The sequence below is a fragment of the Triturus cristatus genome, chromosome 5_2 (genome assembly GCF_964204655.1).
Source record: "Triturus cristatus chromosome 5_2, aTriCri1.1, whole genome shotgun sequence".
In the NCBI taxonomy this organism is placed as follows: domain Eukaryota; kingdom Metazoa; phylum Chordata; class Amphibia; order Caudata; family Salamandridae; genus Triturus; species Triturus cristatus.
The window spans coordinates 1095795792-1095817490 of record NC_140588.1 but is presented as its reverse complement, the minus strand read 5'-3'; the positions used below and the strand labels follow the sequence as shown (position 1 = coordinate 1095817490).

Genomic DNA, 21699 nt, shown 5'->3' with positions numbered 1-21699 from the left:
CTCAGAAAAGAGACCCCCTGACTGCCCCCAGGACCCTAACAGCACCAGAAGAAGAGCCCTGGACCGGTGCGCAGGAGCAGTGGCCTCTGCGCAGGGAGAAGAGAGGCCAAGGAGGAGAGCCTGGCGAAAGGCTGGCGCAGGGAGCCAGTGAAGACAGCACCCTGCTGGATCAGAGACCCAGAGGGCGGAGGAGAGTGTTCCCAGTGACTGGGGCTGATAAAGAGGAGCATGAAGCGCCCCATAATGCCTCGCCAGGCATTTGGAAATCTGCCGTTTTGGTGCTTTGTGGCCCCCAGAGGAGGGGGGTCACCCTCACTTGTGAAAAGGTGCTGAGGGAGCTGCTGGAGAAGCGCAGTCTTCCCCCCCCCCCAGCACGAAGAAAGGTCCCACCCTCAGTGTCATGGGGACCTAAAGGAAACTACCCCTCAAGGGCTCCGCTAGCATTTAAACACATTCTAGGCTGGAACTTTTGTTCTACAGCTGAGGGTGTGCGGAGAAGTGCATCATGGAGTGAAGGCCTGAGTTGAGGATGTGTGAAGAAATGCATCCCCTGGAGGTGAAGTGGTGTAATTGCACCGAAATGCATTTACTATTGGTTATTTCTTTTTAGGTGGACTGAAAGTCACATGTGTAAAGTGCAGTACCTGTGTAAGGTGATGTTAAGCTAAATGGAGTTATGTTGCTGGACCTTCCTGCTAGGGGGTCTGGCTGTATTTACGTAATCCCATGCTTTTACCTGGGATTCCTTTTAAAGTGAAGAGGCGCACAGCAGGAGAAGTGTAGTTGCCAGGAGTACTTCTTTTGAAGGGACTGTAAGTCACCTGTGTAAGGAGATGTCATAAGCCAAGTGGGGCTATGTTCCCAGACAGTCCTGCTAGGGTGTCTGGCTGTATATGCGCAATCCTGTGATTTCATCTGTGATGCCTTTAGGGGCTGTAATTGCAATGGATTCAAATGATCAACCAAGGTGATGAGTACTGTCACTCTAAAGTGTGCATAAACATGGATTCTTGCTGCTGCGCTTAGGTGAAGACCCCAGACTGCTAGCCCTTAAGATATAGAGGTGCATACTTTATGGTCAGTAGGAGATGCTCAGTCAGGGTCATGTGTCACCAAGGCAGGTTTACCCCTTTTTAATGCTTGTTGAGGTAATGGGGTGGGTCGCCACTGGGATGGTGCCAGTGCGCAGTGCCCTCGCTCCAGGTTATGTTCAACTATCTGCATTGGGGGCAAGTTGATGTGCATATATGGGAGTGGTGGTACTAGACCCCACCCCCCCTGCGGGAGGGGTGGAGATGTTCTGCAATGTCACAAAGTAATTCCAACAGTTTATGTATATTTGTAAATTGGGGCATAGTATTGAGTGGTGTGTGTGTTTAATAAATGTACTCTTACTTTTATAAAGCAAAGTACAGACTGGACAATCAATTATTGAGTGTTATTTTTGTGCACCTGCACATGGCGATTACTAGCCCACACCACCTCCCTTGAGTAAGCCTCAGACTGCTCTGCAACGCTACCCTCTGAGAGTCAGGCGCTACAATGGGGTGTTTGGTTCCCAGTGAAGGACAAATGTAGTCATGTTATTTGTGCAGGCCTCACAGATGCTGCCTCGTTTTCCAACACATGGGAAATGCTGTTTACTAACGCCTCTCACTTACCAGTCGGAGAAAGAAAAGTAAAGTGAATTATGTGACAATCTTGCTGCGGTAGAGGCAGTGTGAAAGGGAAGGGTATAGGATATCATCACAACACAATGTAAATAAACTGTACACATTCCGCAGTTAGGAATGAAAAAACAAAGCACATTTTGTTTGCAATGTTGAAGTGTGATGGAAACAAAGATTGTAATAGTATCAAAACAATTCAAGACACTTTGTTTGGCGATGCCCAACTTATAAATATTCACTGAAATCTGATTGAAGCCCATCATTCGTGTACAAAATAGTTTTTTCACTAAAACTGAATGTCTGCAAATGTAAATGCCATTTCAATGGAAAATGTGAGGTCTGTAAATGACAGTGCCTACCACTGGGTGCTTTAGGTACATCCAAATATTGCCTATCTTTCCATTAAAGCACGTGTATATCTCAAACGTTTTTCGTTAAAACAAATGGAGTTATTCTAAAGGTTTAGGAAGCGCTGATCTGGATGTTTCTTAAAAAGAGTCTGTGCGGCTGCAGGGAATTGGAGGCTAAAGTACCTTTTTTGCAGAGATTACTCTGGTAGTAATCAAGCAAGTGTTTCAAATATCCATCTGGGTGCAGTAATGAAAAACATATTTTACTAGTAAAGCTTTGGTGGATTCCTGCAGTCTCAAGTGGAACAAGGTTGGAAACCTCTGTCCCCAACAACAATACTTTGTTTCGGTTTCTAAAATAGGGGTGCTCTCCTCTGGGTCCCCATCTCCTGTTTCAGTTTGCTTAAGGAATTGAAATGTTGCGTTGTCTTTCTTCTTCTGTGTAATCTCACCCAGCGATGCTCTTGTACAGAGAGTTAATACCTGTGAGACTCCGATGGCGCTAAATCGCCCTTCCCTGTCTCTTTCCTAGACTCCTCCTCCTCTCGTTCTGTGGGACATGTCTGATGCTCCAGCTCTCGCGCAGCTTCTCAGCTCCCTACAGGACCAGGTGAATGAGCCTTTCCTGGCTCACGTTTCTAAAAGCTTCACCCATGCCCTCACTTGACAATCTCAGGTTCTGTTGTTTTATTGTACAGGTGGCTGGCATGACTGCCCATGTGCAGGGCTTGGTACAGCGAATTAGATCGGGGCGCTGCCAACCGAGAAGTTAGGTGAAGTCAGACCAGGAGATGTGGACATGTGAAGCAGTCGATTGAAGTTAGCTTTACCTTGGAATGTACATGTATACTAAAACTCCATTTCACCCCAAGCTGAGCTGGACTCGGAGGAGTCGTGCGTGTGAGAAGTGACGTCCTGGTACTGAGTGAACATGGAGACCTTATTCCCTCTCCTGCTCGGCTGGGGCTCATTCCACAGCTGAGCACCATTGATGGGGCAGTGCATGTGTAAGTGACAATGTAGAGACACATCATTCCCTTCTGAGGACAGAAGAGAGCGGCTTGTCTAAGACTGAAATATTTGGTGAATGTTTGTACAAATCCGGAGACTGAATACTTCACTTAGTTGATTTTGCACTCCCTGGTTCCACTCCACATTTCGCTTTAATTCCCTTTCTGTTCTTACTTCATCTTTAGGGCCTCAGCTTCTTGGAGGTAAAGGACCAACTCCTCGTCATGTACCTCCTGGATCTTGCTCATGTCATATTGGAGAAGACGTGAGGCCGGTCCCTCGCAGATCACACGGGTATCCTGCGGCTCGTGGAGATACGCACAGTAGCTTGAGGATGCCATGTAATCTGGTGAACCGCAAGTTTCCTGTGGGCACCTTGTAGTCTTCATACCTGTTCCATTGTGAAGTTTTCGCCTGGGTCCAAGCTTTCATGCAAGAATGTCGGCAGAGCGCGAGCCGCTAGGTTTGTGCAGGACAACTGATCCGCTGGCTGCCCGGTGGATGCTTGGACAAGTCTCTGCAGTTGCACATTTGGTTGTTAGTGCATCTTTTCCAGGAGAATTGTTTGTTACAAAGAAGCTCCCGGTAGGTACCTGCGTAACTTTATGGATTAGCGCTCATGGCTCTGGGTAGAGAATCATTTTTGGGGAGCGACTGAAGTTAACCACAGATTGTGGTCAGGGAGCAAGGAGTAGTCGCCGTCACCTGTAACATTAACATAAATTGTTTTGAATTTGTTTGCCGTAAATTGTCCTCCAGTCCAACATGCACGTTTTTATATATTTACATTTTCCTATAGTGAGTGCTTTAGAATGTACTACAATATTACAAGAGCCAGTTGTCCACAAACCATGAGAATCAACGGAGACCGAGGAGCGAAATATGCAGAAATCTGTAAATGTCATTGTAATTAATTTAAAGAACTGATCCCACCTGGTGAGATAAAGTCTATTTCCAGAAGATCTGTCTCATTGACCTTTCAGCCCTGCGGCCTGCACAGTTCATTCCCTAATGCTCATACTTCATTCTGTTTATTAGGTCTCGCCTGAGCCAGCGCATGGGCTGCACTGGCGAGACTTATTGAGAGGGCGCCAAAAAGTGCTACCAGCCAGCCTAGAGCCACAGTGCATCAGCGCGCTCGCCGCGCTTGACCGTGACTACTTTCACGGCCGCTTTGATGTTTGATCGCGATCACTTTCGCGGCCGCTTGGCATAGCCAATAGGTCTCGCTTTTTGGACCTTATAAGTATTTAGGTATGCAACTGTTGCATGGCTAAACACTTATAAGGTCCTAAAGGCGAGACCTATTGGCTATGCCAATGTTTGTTTTTACTGTTCTATGTTCATCCAAAGAGGATGCTGGACCTGAGTGGCTCTTATGTTTTTCATCTTTGCTGGTGAACTTTTTTTCCGCTCGTTAGGAACTTTTTGAATAGTTTTAGAGTTTATTACACCAGCGTTATTCAAAGATTACAGTAAATTGTGAGAGAAAAATGCTCAAGGAAAGAGCTTATGGCTGACAGCCATGACTTTGACAATGAAGTACAAAACTTTTTAAGAGAGAAGGAAGAAGACTCCAAACTAGCTCATCTCTACCTAAGTTTATGGCCGTTATTTCCCATCATCCCAAATTAGCCCCATCCCGATATCCTCCAGGAGCTTTCTAATTTGGCTGCTGCCTCCCCTTCCTTCAGACTACTGGCATGAACATTGGCTCCATTATACGTGCCAAGGCATCTTTCTGCGGTGGCTTCAACCTTGAGCTTGACTTTGATGTAGCATTTTTAACCAGTAAATTTTCCTTCAAGATTGAGATAATTAGCATGGAGGGATAGGTCCGAAGTCGAGGACACATGTCGACGTATCCTCTGTCCTGTATCTCGCAATTACTGCATTAGTTGCCCATCGAAAGGAGCAGATCTTTGAGACCTGGATCTGAGCATTGACATTGCTCTTGTGCACCTAGTTGGCATCAGAATTCTGTAAGTGTGACTGAGTCACATACCCCAAAGAACACCATCATAGGCAGTCCTTTCCAACAGTCAGGAGAAGGAAACCTCACCTACAAGAAAGTGCAATCTAATGCCATATTTGAAGGTGTATGGGCGGCCTTGCATTCCCATCTCCATAATTACACTGGAAAGTTTTGAGTCTTTAACTTTAGCTTCTTCTGTATCTTCTAGGGTTCATTCCAGCCTAATGTAGTTCTTATCTGCAGCTCTGACAAAATGTTTTCTTTAAAGGTCAGAAATAAATCTAAAGTTCCTCCAGAGAATCAATGTGTGTTGAATGATTGCACAGTGTCACCTTCTCTTCGTCTATATGCAGCTAAGAGATGAGGGTTACTTACCAATTTAATTGGGCACCACTAGAAAAATAAAAGAGCTCTTCGGGGTACGGACGTTTTTAACACCGGCACCTTGACTTGGAGGGCTACTGGTTCATATGCACTTGACTCTTCTGCCACAAAGAGATGGAGGTGTTTGTTCATAAGCTCCCCACCGAAGATGAAGATGGCGTCTGTGAATGTGTATGGTGAGGCTGTAAATGACCACATATCTTCTGATTTCGCTGGTTTGGCGACAAGGTGTTAGTTATACATGGACTCTATGGGCAGTAGATTTGGAGAGAAGAAAAGTTATTTTGTTTGCAGCCATTACAAGAAACAGAGACATGGCGTGCCCGCTCCCCGCCCGCTGTAGCAGCAGTGTTCTCAGCAGCCCAGGTACCCTTAAGGAAAGTGATGACCCTTTTTTGTCCCCACCTTGGTCAGCCATCTGTTGGGAGGGAATATTCTCTTTTTCCTTCTGAGGTGGTTTACCACAGATGTTGGGGTGTATCTGTATTCGTGGATTTGTAAAGCATGCATCTGTGACCCCAGCAGGGGGGGTATCTGGCACCGTCAAAGAATCAAAGGGAGAAACAGAAGAAAAATCCTGAGATTGCTGCTTTAGCACAACTCACTGTGACGTTGGGAAGAGCCAGGTTTTGAGGGCAAGAGTCTGCTATTTCCGGGTATGTTGTCAAAGTTTATTCCAGTGCTGGGCGGCAGCAATCGGGAATACGTGGGCTTATAAGCGAAGACAACTTGAAATGTGGGATCACCAAAAGAGAGATGTTGCTTGATCTTAAAACACATCTAGGTTGATAGAAAGCAGCGATTGCCCCAGAAAGATCGCCCAGTGGTGTCGTTGAGTTGGAGCACTAGAGACAGAGATTTCAAAATAACACACTCCTTCCAAGGTAGCCAGTGAAAGATGACCCCTGCAGGAGAAATGTAGTTAGTCCCAGGCTTATTAAACCTTGAAGCAGTCTTGTAGAATGAGTATGAACCATCTGAAGTTTCTGGATCCCATATAGAGGGAGAACTGGGTACACCCCATTACAATAGTGTAATGGCTAGTAAATAAATACATTCAAAACCATCACTTTGTGAGAGAAAGAAAAAAGGCAGAGGATCCTTTTTAACCCTCTGAGTTGAAAGAAACATCAGCTGACCACCGACTTCACCGCTTCAGTCATAGACAGGATGGGGATGAATTTTACTCCAAAATTCTTTACAGTGGGAGCGGGGATAGGCCATTGTCTTAATCGAGGTGCCATAAAGGAATGTTCCAAAATGTTGATGGTTGCAAAGGCAGTAGAACCTCCCTTTTGCTCCCATTTAGCTTCAGGTAAATATTGGTCACCCATTGTTGAACCTGGAGCGTGCAAGAATGGCACTGGGCAGGCACTGCCTCAAATCACTGGCTACTTTTAAGACCATCTGAGATGGAGGACATGTACAGGTTGAGGAGCAGAAAATACAAAAATCGGCCCCTGGGAGACCCTGGACAGTCATTTTACTGTGGAGCTCTAAGCTCCAGTAGTGAATTGAAATGTCATGTTTGACAGAAAGCTACGTCACCAGGACCAGGCCTGGGCATCGATACCTGTGTCTCTTAACCGATCAAGAAACAACTGATGGATAATGCCCACTGAGAGGTCAAATAATATTAGTGCTGCAGGGAGGTTGGTGCAGATCTAATGCTAGAATCACCACTGACTCCGTGTCAATCAGCGCTTCCCATCCTCTACGCGCAGAAACAAACTTGGAGAGGACGCAGCAAGCTGTTGGACTCCCATAAAAAACAATGTCTACAGAAAACTGCTCTCTCATAAAGTTTTGTCGCGTAAGGAAGTTGGGATATAGGCTGGTATTCGGACATAACTTTGAATCCAGGAAGGCTTTCTTCAACAACGGGGAACTGCTGAGACTTTCAACTCTGGATGGACTCCGCTTGTTGAGGGCAGACACCAGTTTACAGAGGCGTCTAAGACTGGAAGGGGCATATTTATAATAACTGACGCATCCCTGCATATCAGCAGGGATGCGCCAGTTATTTTGCGCCCCAGCTCCGCCACCATGGATGCGCCGCATTTCTAATGCGGCGCACCATGGGGCAAAAACGGCACAGATGCGTCACGCATCTGTGCTGTAAAAGTGGCGCATTGCTGGAGTTGCGTCGCAAGCGCGACGCAGCTCCAGCAATGCTCTGGGGGGCCCTATCTGCACAATGCTGCGTCAATCCTTACGCCTGCTTCAAGCAGGCGCAGGGTTTTGACGCAGCATGGGCTCAAAAGTGACTGAGTGAAATCTTGTAGATTTCACTCAGCCACTTTTAGGAGGCGTTCCTGCGCCGGAACGCCCCCACCTGCCCTGGAACGCCTACATGTGGCGCAGGGCTTTACAACGTGACGCATCTCGCAGATGCGTCACGTTGTAAATACCCCGCACCATGGCGCAGGATTTGCGCCGCTGCTGCGTCACAAAAGTGACGCAACGGCGGCGTAAATGAGGCGCAAGTCAAACATAAATCTGCCCCGAAGTGTTTAGGAGAACTAGATCATTTTCTTTCACTCACTATTGAAGGAAGACTTCATCACTTAATAGCGGTGAAATTACTTTCACTGAAGAGTCCTGAATAGTGCTCACTTCAATGTCCTCCACCTTGGCAGAGCTACTTTTCCAGTCATTACAATCGGCTGTTTCCCCGATTGTGCGACAAGGAGACTATGGACAAGTTCTGCATTTGTTTACAGGGATTTACTTGAGTTTCTTTGATACAGAAGAAAGTAGCTGGTCTTGCAGATGGGACCTATCCGACGGGATCAGCCGAATGAGCGGTCTTTGCATCTTCACCATAGACCTATGTGTAATTTGCAGATTCCAAGTTTAAATCCAGGAAGAAAGTGGGTTCAACTGTTCGCATCCCAAAGCGGAAAACATTAGTACCACTTAGTTGGTTCGTATTTTAGTGCAGACCTTTACCCAAGGGTCAGTACGTTTGAGGTATGCTTTATAAATTCAACTATTATTGAGAGCAGGGGTTTAAAGCCTGGAATGAAGTTGAAAGCAGTTGGATACCACTGAAACAGAAGTACTGATATTTCTGTTTTATTTCCATTTGAGATCTCAAACTTACTGAGTTTTCTGACTTCTCTTTATGTTTATTCTCTGACCTCCTTTGGAGATTTAGAAATGCATTTGAATGAACCCATGTGTTGTAGGACAACCTGTTTTGTATCATGGTCTTGGGGATGAAAAGGAAGGATTGAACACTGCAAGGTGCAGCTGAATCGAGTACTTTGGATTTATTAAGTTCTAGAGAGTTGCACTACATTCTGAGGACTAGACCCCACAAAACGTTGCCTAAAACTTTCTAGTCACCTTGCATGATGTCACGCTGTTCCCTTTATCTTATGTTCTAAGTTGGGTGCCTCAGTTTCCACAATCGGGCATGGCATAATTATGTCACAGGGTAACTATAGCCCACTCTCTGTATGTCTCATCGCAGAATAGCTGAACCAGCTGCCAGTCGCTGCAGTTAGCAAACATATAGTCAAGAATGTTCTTTTTATCAGCCAAGCATTGTGTTCCTGCAGTGAGGAACGCCAAGTTATTGAAGACTCGTGTAAACCTCATAAAAAATCCACACCGGACCTCATGAGATGTTTGTTTGTAGTCGAGCAATGGGATTAAAACATATTTTCAGGTATTAGCTGTGTTCTAGATCTAGACTGTGGAAGTCTAGTGCTTTGACACCACTTGGGTACCTTTTATTTTGTATCGAAACAGAGCTGTCAGAGGTATAGGGGAGCTTGTCTCAAGTATGTGTCAAATTCTTACTTCCAATTCCACTCACTCCCTCTTCGCTGCAGATCTTGGAAAAGATGCGACCAACGGAACAGCAGCTTAAGTACCAGATCGATAAGCTGGCGCGAGCGGCCGTCACCGGCAGTGGGGTGAGTAGGCTTTGAGGGAGTGGGAGTCCTTTTCGCTCTAAAACTCCAGTGCCCCCTGAAACCAGGTCTAAATAGTCACATCCTTGTAAGCACCATAACACAAATTCTCTTGAACATATAGCTTTGGGATTACCCACTCTCTGACGTAAGAGCCTGGGTGTGAGAGAAACTCATAGTTTGTATGAAGTGTCTTAAAGTACTTTACATTTGCATTAATACTGGCCACAAACCCAAGAACTTTTCTGAGTTTTGTAAACAATTTAAATAATGTCGTTGTTGCTTCACCACTCTTAGAGTAAGGAAGCCTGTTTTTTTATAGCCACTTTCACTCGGTTGTTCCCTTCTAATAGCAGATTGGATGTACTAGAAAGATAGCGCCAAGATGGCACAGGGAAGGAGATTCGGCGTCTCCCCCTCCCTCTTAGTTGTAATTCACCTCCCTGCTGGTTGCGGTTGCAAATAGCTCCAGGACAACATTTTTTGGGAGGCAAAGAACGATGGGTTTGAACTTCAGATAGTTCGTGATCGGCCAGCCTGGCGCAATCCCGGCAGCGGCGTGAGTCATATGTTGTCGCTGGTATTCACGGGTCAGGTGAGATAAGGATTCCAGCATGGACCCCGTGATTCTGTGGGGTCAGGTGAGATAAGGGCTCTTTCATAAGATTGGTCTCCCAGGTTCACCTCAGAAGGATTCCAGCATGGACCCCGTGATTCTGTGGGGTCCGGTAAGATAAGGGCTCTTTCATGAGATTGGTCTCCCAGGTTCACTGCAGAAGGATTCCAGCATGGACCCCGTGATTCTGTGGGGTCCGGTAAGATAAGGGCTCTTTCATAAGATTGGTCTCCCAGGTTCACTGCAGAAGGATTCCAGCATGGACCCCGTGATTCTGTGGGGTCAGGTGAGGTAAGGACTCTTTCATAAGATTGGTCTCCCAGGTTCACTGCAGAAGGATTCCAGCATGGACCCCGTGATTCTGTGGGGTCAGGTAAGATAAGGACTCTTTCATAAGATTGTTCTCCCAGGTTCACTGCAGAAGGATTCCAGCATGGACCCCGTGATTCTGTGGGGTCAGGTGAGATAAGGACTCTTTCATAAGATTGGTCTCCCAGGTTCACTGCAGAAGGATTCCAGCATGGACCCCGTGATTCTGTGGGGTCCGGTAAGATAAGGGCTCTTTCATGAGATTGGTCTCCCAGGTTCACTGCAGAAGGATTCCCGCATGGACCCCGTGATTCTGTGGGGTCAGGTGAGGTAAGGACTCTTTCATAAGATTGGTCTCCCAGGTTCACTGCAGAAGGATTCCAGCATGGACCCCGTGATTCTGTGGGGTCAGGTAAGATAAGGACTCTTTCATGAGATTGGTCTCCCAGGTTCACTGCAGAAGGATTCCCGCATGGACCCCGTGATTCTGTGGGTTCAGGTAAGATAAGGACTCTTTCATAAGATTGGTCTCCCAGGTTCACTGCAGAAGGATTCCAGCATGGACCCCGTGATTCTGTGGGCTCTGTCTGATCTCCTTGAAAAACCACATATTGTCAAAAAGGTGGTTCTTAATCATGCCACATGAGCCCAGGAGGCCTGGTGCCTTTCAAACCACCCTCCTGATGTCACCGCATACTATCGTTGTACCCTTTGAGGTAAACGCTGGATATGGAGTAGGCCCTTTTGAGTGCCTGCCAGTGGAATTACATTTTAGGAGCTTGGACTTATTGGATGCAGCCAGCCATCCTGAGTCTGGAACGTTCTAAGCCATATATATGCTTTATAATTTATATAACTTTTTTATGTTACGATTGCTCCCTCGTCCTAAAGTTCACTTCCCAGTTGGAATTGCTAAAAGCTTGGGGTTCCATTTGGGCCCCAATTCCTAGGTGTCCCTGTCACCATCAATCTTCGTCTTGAATGACCGTTTTTTACGATACAGGCTCCAAAAATGTATTTGTTATTTATTTGATTCTCTCAGGGCACCATAGTAGACATGACATCTGCCCTCATTAAACATACTGACACAGATTGACTTCTTAAACCGGTCTTTAAGAACCTTAACTTCACAACCATAATTTGAGCAGGGGCTACCAGATCCTCCTGTAGTTTAGAACTGAACTCTGAGACGCTTGGCTCCCTGACATTCCTCCAGTGATTTTACTGGTCTAGGGTATTTGTTTTTATGTTTTTTCTTTTCTTTTCAATTGCATGTTTTCAGTAGTACCTCACATATTGGAGGATTCCATGTCTAGTAGTACATGATCATCATACATGAAGTTCAGTGTAACAGGCATCTATGGCTCCGAGGCAAGGCGTTGGCTCGTCAGTGGAGAGGTCAATATATTTTTTATGTGGAAAAGAGAAAAGGAACATTAGAACAGTAACCCTTACCTGGCCCGGTAATGGACAGATGTATACCGTGAAGGATGGAAGCGTATCACATATACTGGTGACAGCAGCCCAACCAGTCTGCTCGATTCAGGGGTGCAGCTAGGATGGCATCACAAGGGGTGGCTACTGTGTGTCCAGTGTAATTCTGCGGGGCGCATGCTGTGTCTCTACAACATGGATCCTTCAAAGGTGTCCACCAGTTCGCTCCAGAGGTCCACTATGTCGACTAGGATCCATGTTTGTGGGGTTGCAGCAGCTCTTTGTGCGTTGCCCACCATTGAACCCAGAACCATTGGGGTGAGGTAGGGGGTCAGATGCAGGGAGGCGCATTGCAATCTTTTTGTCTGCCACTTCTGCCCTATTGGCGAATACATTTTGCTTATCAACAATGTAGTAAAATTAAAGTCTTGAAGTCACCTGGCCCAAGCCAACATCAGCCCCTTTTTTATGAATTCTCTTCTTAATAAGTCATAATTTATAATGATTAGTACTAAAAGGTCTGCGATTGTAAAGGAGGCCTAGCATGTGTTGCATACCCAAAACTCTAAAGACGGATGGCCTCGAGCAGCCTGCAAAGTCAGTTTGTTTCTGAGACGCCAGTATGTTCGCAGTCTGCAGCCTTTGTAGAACAAGCATTTGCAATGCAGTAGATCTCACATTTACGAAACTCTCAAAAATGCGAGAACTATTGCATTGCTAATGGTTGTTTGCAAAAGCACCCCAAGCCACACTTTCAGTTTAATGGCGGCCGTGCCCCTTTCCTTAGTCGTGCCTCGTCTAAAAAAATAAAGTTAAAAAAGGGGCGTGGCTGCCATTAATGTGACAGCTTGGCATGGGGCAATTTACAAACAAAAGTTAAATAAAAAAATAGGAGAGAAAAAATGTGGCCGCTTTCGGTGCCGTGAAGCGACAACAGATAAATCAAAGGCCACTATGGCGTGCTACAAGAAAAAGAAATAAAGCCATACGAGCGAGCGCGGTTAACAGCATTGAACGAAATAGTGCTCGGAGGCTGTAATTAAACCCTACTGAGCACTAACACACGTAACAGGGGATGTCCTCATGGGAGGTTGCAAATGAAGACAATGCGGTACTAAGGAGGGACCAACTAGCCTATTATCGAATTAGAAGCCAGCATTCATCAATGACCATGACACCAGCCAATGAAAAATGTGGACGGGGCTTCAAGTCCATCCCTCAATACAGCATGCCTCACAGGCTCGACCTAAAAACAACCAGTTTCCCAGAGCTGAAGATGCCCATGATTAGTTATATAACATGAAAAGATCACTCTTGATAAATGTTTCGCCATTTTTCACAGTTTTATATACTGGTACTAAAAGCTATCCATTACACAAGTGTATGTGTAGAGGAAAACAAAAAGCACTCTATCAAAATGTAAATCAAAAGTTAAATAAATAATATATGTCTGCTGTCTATCGTGATCCTTGTGTGACGAGCGGGAAGAAGGGCTGAGGAGTGTAAGGTAACTGTTGAATTCAATGTGTGGAGGCTTAGGGAGCAGTCCCTGCTGAGGAGAAAGCAGGTCTGCGGAGGTACAGCGAGAGGGTGTTGAAGGGCGGGAGCTGGAGGAGAAAGCAGGTCTGCGGAGGTACAGCGAGAGGGTGTTGAAGGGCGGGAGCTGCAGGAGAGAGCAGGTCTGCGGAGGTACAGCCAGAGGATGTTGAAGGGCGGGAGCTGGAGGAGAGAGCAGGTCTGCGGAGGTACAGCGAGAGGATGTTGAAGGGCGGGAGCTGGAGGAGAGAGCAGGTCTGCGGAGGTACAGCGAGAGGATGTTGAAGGGCGGGAGCTGGAGGAGAGAGCAGGTCTGCGGAGGTGCAGCGAGAGGGTGTTGAAGGGCGGGAGCTGGAGGAGAAAGCAGGTCTGCGGAGGTACAGCGAGAGGGTGTTGAAGGGCGGGAGCTGGAGGCGAGAGCAGGTCTGCGGAGGTACAGCGAGAGGATGTTGAAGGGCGGCAGCTGGAGGAGAAAGCAGGTCTGCGGAGGTGCAGCGAGAGGATGTTGAAGGGCGGGAGCTGGAGGCGAAAGCAGGTCTGTGGAGGTGCAACGAGAGGATGTTGAAGGGCGGCAGCTGGAGGAGAAAGCAGGTCTGCGGAGGTGCAACGAGAGGATGTTGAAGGGCGGGAGCTGGAGGAGAGAGCAGGTCTGCGGAGGTGCAGCGAGAGGATGTTGAAGGGCGGGAGCTGGAGGAGAAAGCAGGTCTGCGGAGGTACAGCGAGAGGGTGTTGAAGGGCGGGAGCTGGAGGAGAGAGCAGGTCTGCGGAGGTGCAGCGAGAGGGTGTTGAAGGGCGGGAGCTGGAGGAGAAAGCAGGTCTGCGGAGGTACAGCGAGAGGGTGTTGAAGGGCGGGAGCTGGAGGCGAGAGCAGGTCTGCGGAGGTACAGCGAGAGGGTGTTGAAGGGCGGGAGCTGGAGGAGAGAGCAGGTCTGCGGAGGTACAGCGAGAGGATGTTGAAGGGCGGGAGCTGGAGGAGAGAGCAGGTCTGCGGAGGTGCAGCGAGAGGATGTTGAAGGGCGGGAGCTGGAGGAGAAAGCAGGTCTGCGGAGGTGCAGCGAGAGGATGTTGAAGGGCGGGAGCTGGAGGAGAAAGCAGGTCTGCGGAGGTGCAGCGAGAGGATGTTGATGGGCGGGAGCTGGAGGAGAGAGCAGGTCTGCGGAGGTACAGCGAGAGGATGTTGAAGGGCGGGAGCTTCACATGGTTCTGGGAGGGGCAGTGACTGCTGAATATGTATGAGTAGCAGGAGCCGCTGAGAAGGAACTGGTGAACAGTCCTGGTCTCAATAGTTTGGCAAGACACACTGACTATTTTGATGACCCACTTCAAACCCCCTCAGATCTCCTTAATTGGGAATGTTGTAACCGCACCAAAGAGATTCTACACCATGAGTCTGCCTGTTCAACAGATGCATTAAATATATATTTTTTAACTTGCAAGTACAGGTTCTGGATTTAAATATCAAAAATATTTGAGTTCTTCAAACCTCAAATTGTACAAAATCCTGTTGATTAATTTACAACACGATTCGTTTGGAGCGGCGCTATGTGGATTTTAGAAGGCAGGAGAGCAGGGTCTTCAAAGAAGGAAGAGCGTCAACTACTGGGGGCTCAGGGAGAATATTGTCCCCATTGTCGGTTAACGGCTCCATTCTTTATTCCAGGAGAAAACGACCCTCTGCGATTCAAGCCAAATCCAGACAACATGGCGAGCAAGGTAGGATGTGTTGAGAGAGGGCAAAGTCCTTTGGGGTGTGGAGTGCAGGACGGGGCTTGTGCAGAGAAGAGCCCAAGGACGAGGCTAAGCCCCGCGGGAGAAGAAGTCCAGTGCCCTGAGGGATAAGATGGGTCGATACTAGGAAGATGTTCCACAACACTAGTGGAAGGGAAGGCTGGATCCTTAAAATAGAAGGGACAAAGCCCTCGACTCGGTAAGGGACGTGCGCCCTGGATTGTGGGTGAAGGAGCTGAAGACTGGAAGTGTGGGTGTCTGAGCCTTTAGGGGGCTACACCAAAGTCATGGGAGTTGGGGAGCGGCAGCAGTGAATCACTTTCTATTTGTGATCCTTTCTGTTATTTTTCTTTCTTTTTGTAGCTCAGTAAATCTGATGAGGAAGATGTAGGTGGTACTAAGGAAGGTGGCAAAAAGGCATCGGGGAATTTCCGAAAATATATCCCGCCACGTTTAGCCCCAGTCCATTATGGTATGTTTCCAACTAACCCTACCAATTAACTGTTAGTAAATTTAGCTGCACCCACAGGTACTACTTATATTTTTTAAGCCAGCCGGTAGCCAGACTTATTAAAGTACTTTGACTGTGAGTGGATGGAAGCGCTCGCTTCCGGGGTCTGTGTGCATCATGCTGCCTGCGAGTTTCAAGCCTGTTACCAGTTGAGCTGGGATCCATGTGTGCTTTCCAATGTCATAGGTTCTGAACCCAGCGAAATATGTCGGTGGATTAATGTGTCTTGCTGAGAATTGTGGGTTTCCTGGAACAGTGGTGTGGAAAACAGTAGGCACAGGAGCGTGGGCTTCCTTTGGTGGAATGAGTCGGTGACCGGTGTAATGACTCTAACCATCGCTTGTGTGATCCACCAGATGACACAGAGGCAGAAGGAGCAGAAAGGGTCCTGGATCGCGCCAAGAAGCGGGCGCTGAGCAGCTCCGTGATCCGTGAGCTCCAGGATCAGTACTCCGAGGCTCCCGAGGAGATCCGTGAGGGGCGCAGCTACCACATGATGCAGCAGGGCAAGGTGGACCTCCACAGGTGAGTTGAGGGGAGTAGAGCAGCTCCTTTGGTGAGCAAAGATGCATGCGGAGTGTAGGAGTCCACAGGGGACTGAGGATGTAGCGGACGGGGAAGCTCTACTGGTAAAGGTTGGGAGCAAGGAATAGAGTGACAGAGAAGTGCTGTGAGTGGAGATGAAAGAGCAGTACAGGGCACTGAGTAAGTGAGTTGGAGGGAGAAGCTGTAGAGGTGATTGATGGATGAAAGCGCTCCATAGAGGATTCACTCAGCTGCAGGAGCGACAGCGAATGAGGCGAGGACGGCATAGTGCCTGTTGTGACTGGAGATGAAAGAGCAGTGCAGGGCACTGAGTAAGTGAGTTGGAGGGAGAAGCTGTGGAGGTGATTGAGGGATGAAAGCACTCCATAGATGATTGAGTCAGCTGCAGGAGCGACAGCGAATGAGGCGAGGACGGCATAGTGCCTGTTGTGTTGGGTGGATGCGTTTCCTGCTTGGTCCCTCGCCCCCAGTCTTCTGTCTCCCATGTCCACAGGTTATTCTCTCCTCAATTCTGTGCCTTCTTTCTCCTGCATAAGTCTTCTTCTTTGTATCTAACTCTTCCCTTCCTCCTTTCCATTCCCTTGTATCACTCCTTTCTCGCACTCTTCTTGTCCCATATTCTTCATGATCACATTCTTTTGCTGGAGCTTCTTTCTTTCATTTTCCTTATTTTCCGCTTTAATCTTTGGCTTTTTACCCTTTCCCCAAACCTTTTGACCAGGTCTGATATTTAACCATTGCCACTTCTCTTTAACTATTGCCCGTCCATGAGCCTCGCCTTTGCTCTTTAATGCTCGCCACTCCAACTGTTTGTTCTTTGACCCTCCCTGCTTTAATCTTCCTGTAATTGAACCTTCCCCTCTAACCCACTTTCCCCTTTTCTTCTGACCACTGTTTGCTGTGTTTTGAGCTTTGTTTCCTTTTTAGGTTGAATCTGTACTTTTACAATTGCTCGACCTTCTTTTTGACTCTTCATTTTCAATATTGCGCCTTTCCTTTGGCGTTTACCTTTCTACTCTTTAATTCTTTCTTCTATTACCTTTGTCTTGGCACTGCTCCTTTATATTCTTTCTGCTCAGGACATTTTGGCGATACTTAACGGGCCGTTTCTCTTTGCCCTTTGCTTCTATTATACGTTCCTTGATTTTATGCTTTAATTCTTGTCCGATGACCCGCATAGAACACGCTACGAAGAGTCCATGATGGTTCGGCTAAACATGACCCGGAAAGAGAAAATTCAGAAGAGGCGAGCCATGTCCAATCACGGACACACTTCAGGGACATCAGTGCACTGACCGGTGGACCTGGAGGCCCAAGCGAGGTAAGAGTGGTGTAGAGATTCCATCATGCGCGGTACTTCACGTTGAATTTGTGGGGGTGGAGATGGTCACTTTATCGCTGGTATGCAGCATATTTGATCAGTTAAGTCCCTCATCACTGTGGCAGAGGGAATCAAAAACCTATCCTTCCATAGTCTGGTAGGTTGCCGCGCTGTGAGATGGTGTAGGCTGCACTTGTGCACACTTCCCTTTATTTTCTGTGTTGCTCGTCTACTTGGAGAAACAGTATTGTATTGAAGCCTATATTTATTCCGGTCCAGGGAAGACATGGCTTGGGAGTTCGGGCTGGACTATTTACTTTTCAACATGACCTTTTGTGTGATATGTTTGAGCGCCATTCTTCCTTTACCAACTAAACCCCTCACGGAACCCATAAGGTCCTCCATCTATCCTGACCTCCAATCCACCATTGGCTGACCTCTCCTGACGTCCCCGACGACACCTGCAGTGTGAATCCAAAGGGTCCCGACAACCTTGACCTGCCCGGTAAGAAGAAATCTGACCTCTAAATGCACCCCTGCACCTGCAGTCCATGGGCTTTGGGGAGCTTGACCAGCAATTCCCCTGTAGCCCCTAACATCCCTGTTGCTGGTTTTCTGCCGGCACCCTCTTCTTCGATGCCTGCAGCCTATTTCCAAAAAGAAGAATCTCCATAGGATTGCATTGGACGTTGTTGTGTTTGCACCCTGCACCTGGCTGTCCCTGTGCTGCTGGTGGTGTAGGTTTGGTGTTTGGGGCCCCACCCTGTGCTTACCTAAACCCTCAAGACATGTGACCTGAAACCGCGGGTACCTACCTGCAACCAGCACCTCTGTGGGTACCCCCAATCTCCATTGCCTAACATTGGGCGAGTGACCTCTGCACCCTGCCGCCCCATTGCCACTGGTGGTGCAGTATCTACCTTGATCTGACCCTTTCCCAGTGTTGGTCTAAACCCCCGAAGACCGGATGTGTAAGTCAAGTACTTAGCTGTCAATGTGCATAGCTGTTTTTCCTCCCATAGGATTGCTTGCATTTCTTAAAAATGGCACCAAGAGTCTATCTCGTACATTGCCAAGTCACTGCTACTGTTGATTGACAGCACGTAATATTTTCAGTATCACTGTAACGTAATCTTACTACTTTGGCAAACACCTTTCCATTGTACCTGAACTGTAATGCTACTTTAAACTGTTACTCGCAGCAGCTGAGTTTCTATTGGTTCTAAAATAAAAGTAACAAAGTCATATTGTTGATACAAAACAATGGGTCCTGGAGTCAGTCTTTGAGTGAGTGTAATCATTTTTTGCCTGAGTGTGTACAATAAATGCTTAACACAGCTCTCTGATAAGTCTAAATCCTCATCCACGCTACCACAAAAGAGAGTAAAGTATTATCTCCTTTGCCTCTGTAACGCCTCTGGGGAGCCACTGGACTCTGAGTACACCATACCTTAAGTTGATATAGTATATACAGAGCCAGCTTCCTACAGGCATTCTCCCGAAAGAGCATGGATTCATCACGGGACAAATTCATCAAGGATTCTTGGGAAGTCCCAGAAATTCTGGTTGCGTGCATTCATGCGTGTTGCCAGATTACAATGCTGATGCCTACAGCGTGGACCACAGAGTCCGTTGTCAGCCCGTAGTACGGATGTGGCTACATTTTGTTGATCGTGAACAGATTAATGCCTCTGGGACAGATGTCAATATCTCCCCAGTCATATCCCAGAGTGCATGTGTGTAGCAGCCCCAAAGACGGCACGCATTCAAGGTTCATAGGATTAGGCTAGTGAACAGTAACATTTAATGCTTCAATCCACTCTTTGGCGGGGCAAAAGGGAAGGCATTTGGTTGACTTCACAAGTTTCTGCTTGCACCATCAGACTTTCTAAAGTTGGGTTACAAATGCTGTGTCGACAGAGACAGGCCTGCAACACCCAGCCACAAGTTGACAAACTGAAGGATGGCACTGTGTCAGAAGCCATCAATTTATCTGTAATGCCTCATTAACGGCCTGCAAGGTTTCTGATGAGGAAGGCCCAGGCTGTAAAATTTCAGTCACAAGTTCTATTTTCTTTCTATAGTAGACCATCAAGGACATCTGTTGCCCTGTGCACAAATACTGCAAAGGAAGCACTCTGCTCAGTGGGTGCACCTGTAGGGGTCTCCAGCTCCATCTTAGGGAAAGTGTCCAGCCCACCATCATTTTCTATGTCTAGGTACAGTGCATAACTAGTGTAATAAGGAAGGCTTAAGTTGTCCGCCTCTTCATCCGTTTACTTGATTGTGTGGCACACTTTTAGGGGCACATGCTGTAATCTAGTTACCGGTTGCAAACTGGCTGATTAGCTGAATCGGCCCCTTTGCGATCGGTAATTAGCCATTTAGGATGCATCAAGCCCAAAGCCATTTGCAAAATAGGTCATCACAAAATTTGTGATTACCTATTTTGCGAATGCAGTTAGGGAATCGCAATTTGCGATTCCCTAAATTCAATGCAAGAAGCATCCTCAGAATGCGACTTACCATCAACTTCAAGTTGATGGTAATTTGCAATTCCTTAGAAAAATGCTAAAAATTGCATTTTTCTAAGTGACATGTGGCGCACACACATGTGCACACATGCCAATATTGGGGGTGCATCAGGGTGGCATTTTGGCCCCCTAGCATCCTTGAAATTGCATTCACAATTTGTGATTATCTATTTGGTAATCGCAAGTTGCGAATGCTTTCCCATTCATTCCTAAGGATCTAGAGGCCCATAGGAATGAATGGGAAAACATTCCCTATTAGCGAATCGCAATTTGAGATTCACTAATAGGAAATGTGTAGGAATCGCTATTTTTTTTGCAAAACCTACATGCATAGGCAATTGCGATTCCTTAATAATCGCTATTAAGGAATCACAAATGCTTCCCTTGAGGCATGTGCTCATTAACCCCTCGATCCAAACAGAAGCCAAACATGGCCTCCAATCGCCTATAGTACCGGTATCATGGGAGGGACTAGTGATAACATTCCAAGGCTGACAGATGCACCTTGGTGATTTTGTAGCTGGACATATGTCTGGCAGGGGCCTATGTCTGCTATGAATTGGAGTATGAACTTTACCCTTTGTGGACCCCGCTGGAGCAGGGCAAAGCCGTGATGACATCTTCCTGCAGTCTCGGTACGGTTTACAATGTCTTATGAATTTGGAAGAAGTCCATAAAACTCACAAATCTAGAAGCTGAGCTCTGGATCTGCATGTAAGGGCGCAGAAAGAAAGGAAATCACGTTAACGTACTGTTAGAATCCGGGGTCTCTGGTTGGCGCAGGTATGCACTTGCGACAAGCAGGGACCCTTTCCTCTAAGTCAGGGCTCTAGGATCACCTCTTTAAAAATAACCCCTGCTCACCCTCTAGGTAACGTGGCGCGAGCAGTCAGGCTAGATTTCCAGAGGGCATTAGGTTAAGCGTTCAAGTTGTCCCACACAATAATCACCACCCCACCACACAAAGACACAAGGCTGTATTTATCAAAAATAGAAGTCTTTATATATAAGATCTCTTGCAGGCAGGTTGCACAAATACAGTTCTCTTGGTGAATTAAGGTTCCAGTTACTTGCAAAGGCTTAAGGGCAGTCCACAGGTTTCAAAATGGCACAGTTCTATTTGTTATAAGTTCTGTTGGGGGGTCATGCGCTTCGTAGCGCTTCAGGTACGCCTCGTACTACCATTTTCCGTACGTCGTGCCGTTTCTCACGCTTCACGCGTGAGGTACGCGTCCACTGGCCTTGAACCAGACGGCCCTTACCTACGTAGGTACGCGTCGAACTTCTTCCAGGCCTCGCTTACCAAGTCCCAGGCTTCCTGCGTGAGCACCGGCAATACTTTTAATACTGTACGGTCCGTACAGTGATGGGGACGTGCCGTACACGGACGGCAACACAGGTACGGCTCGAACAGAGTCGAGTACGGGCCGTACCAGGGCACAAAGCACAAAATCCTTCAAAGGCAGAGACGCACGCACCAAGGTCAGTACGGGCTGTACTACAGCGCCCCAGCCCTCAATATTGTAAAGGCAGAGACGCACCGTACAAAGCAGGTACGGACCGTACCTCAGCGCGCTTTGGCAGAATACCTTTGTTCTTTCACGGGGGAAGTTCGCGGCGGCTTGCAGAGGTCAACCACGAGTGTCCCACGTCGCGTCTTGGTCCCGGCTCCTCCGTGGACGATGATGCTTCGTGGAGGCACTCCTCAACTTCCTTAGTGCACAAGCGAGGGCAGAGGCGAGAGGGGCAGCCTGGGGGCGAGATCTCAGCGCAGTGCGCTGTTGGCTTCGTCCGGCTGGGGCGAACAGTGCACACAGGTCCTCATGGTGATTTCTGCGGCCCTTGAAGCAC

The 21699-nt window shown here is 47.5% G+C and overlaps 1 pseudogene; it reads left to right on the top strand.

Moving 5' to 3' along the window:
- Positions 1-21699, top strand: part of LOC146829750 (neuroguidin-like) — a 72760-nt pseudogene that overhangs the window by 41157 nt on the left and 9904 nt on the right.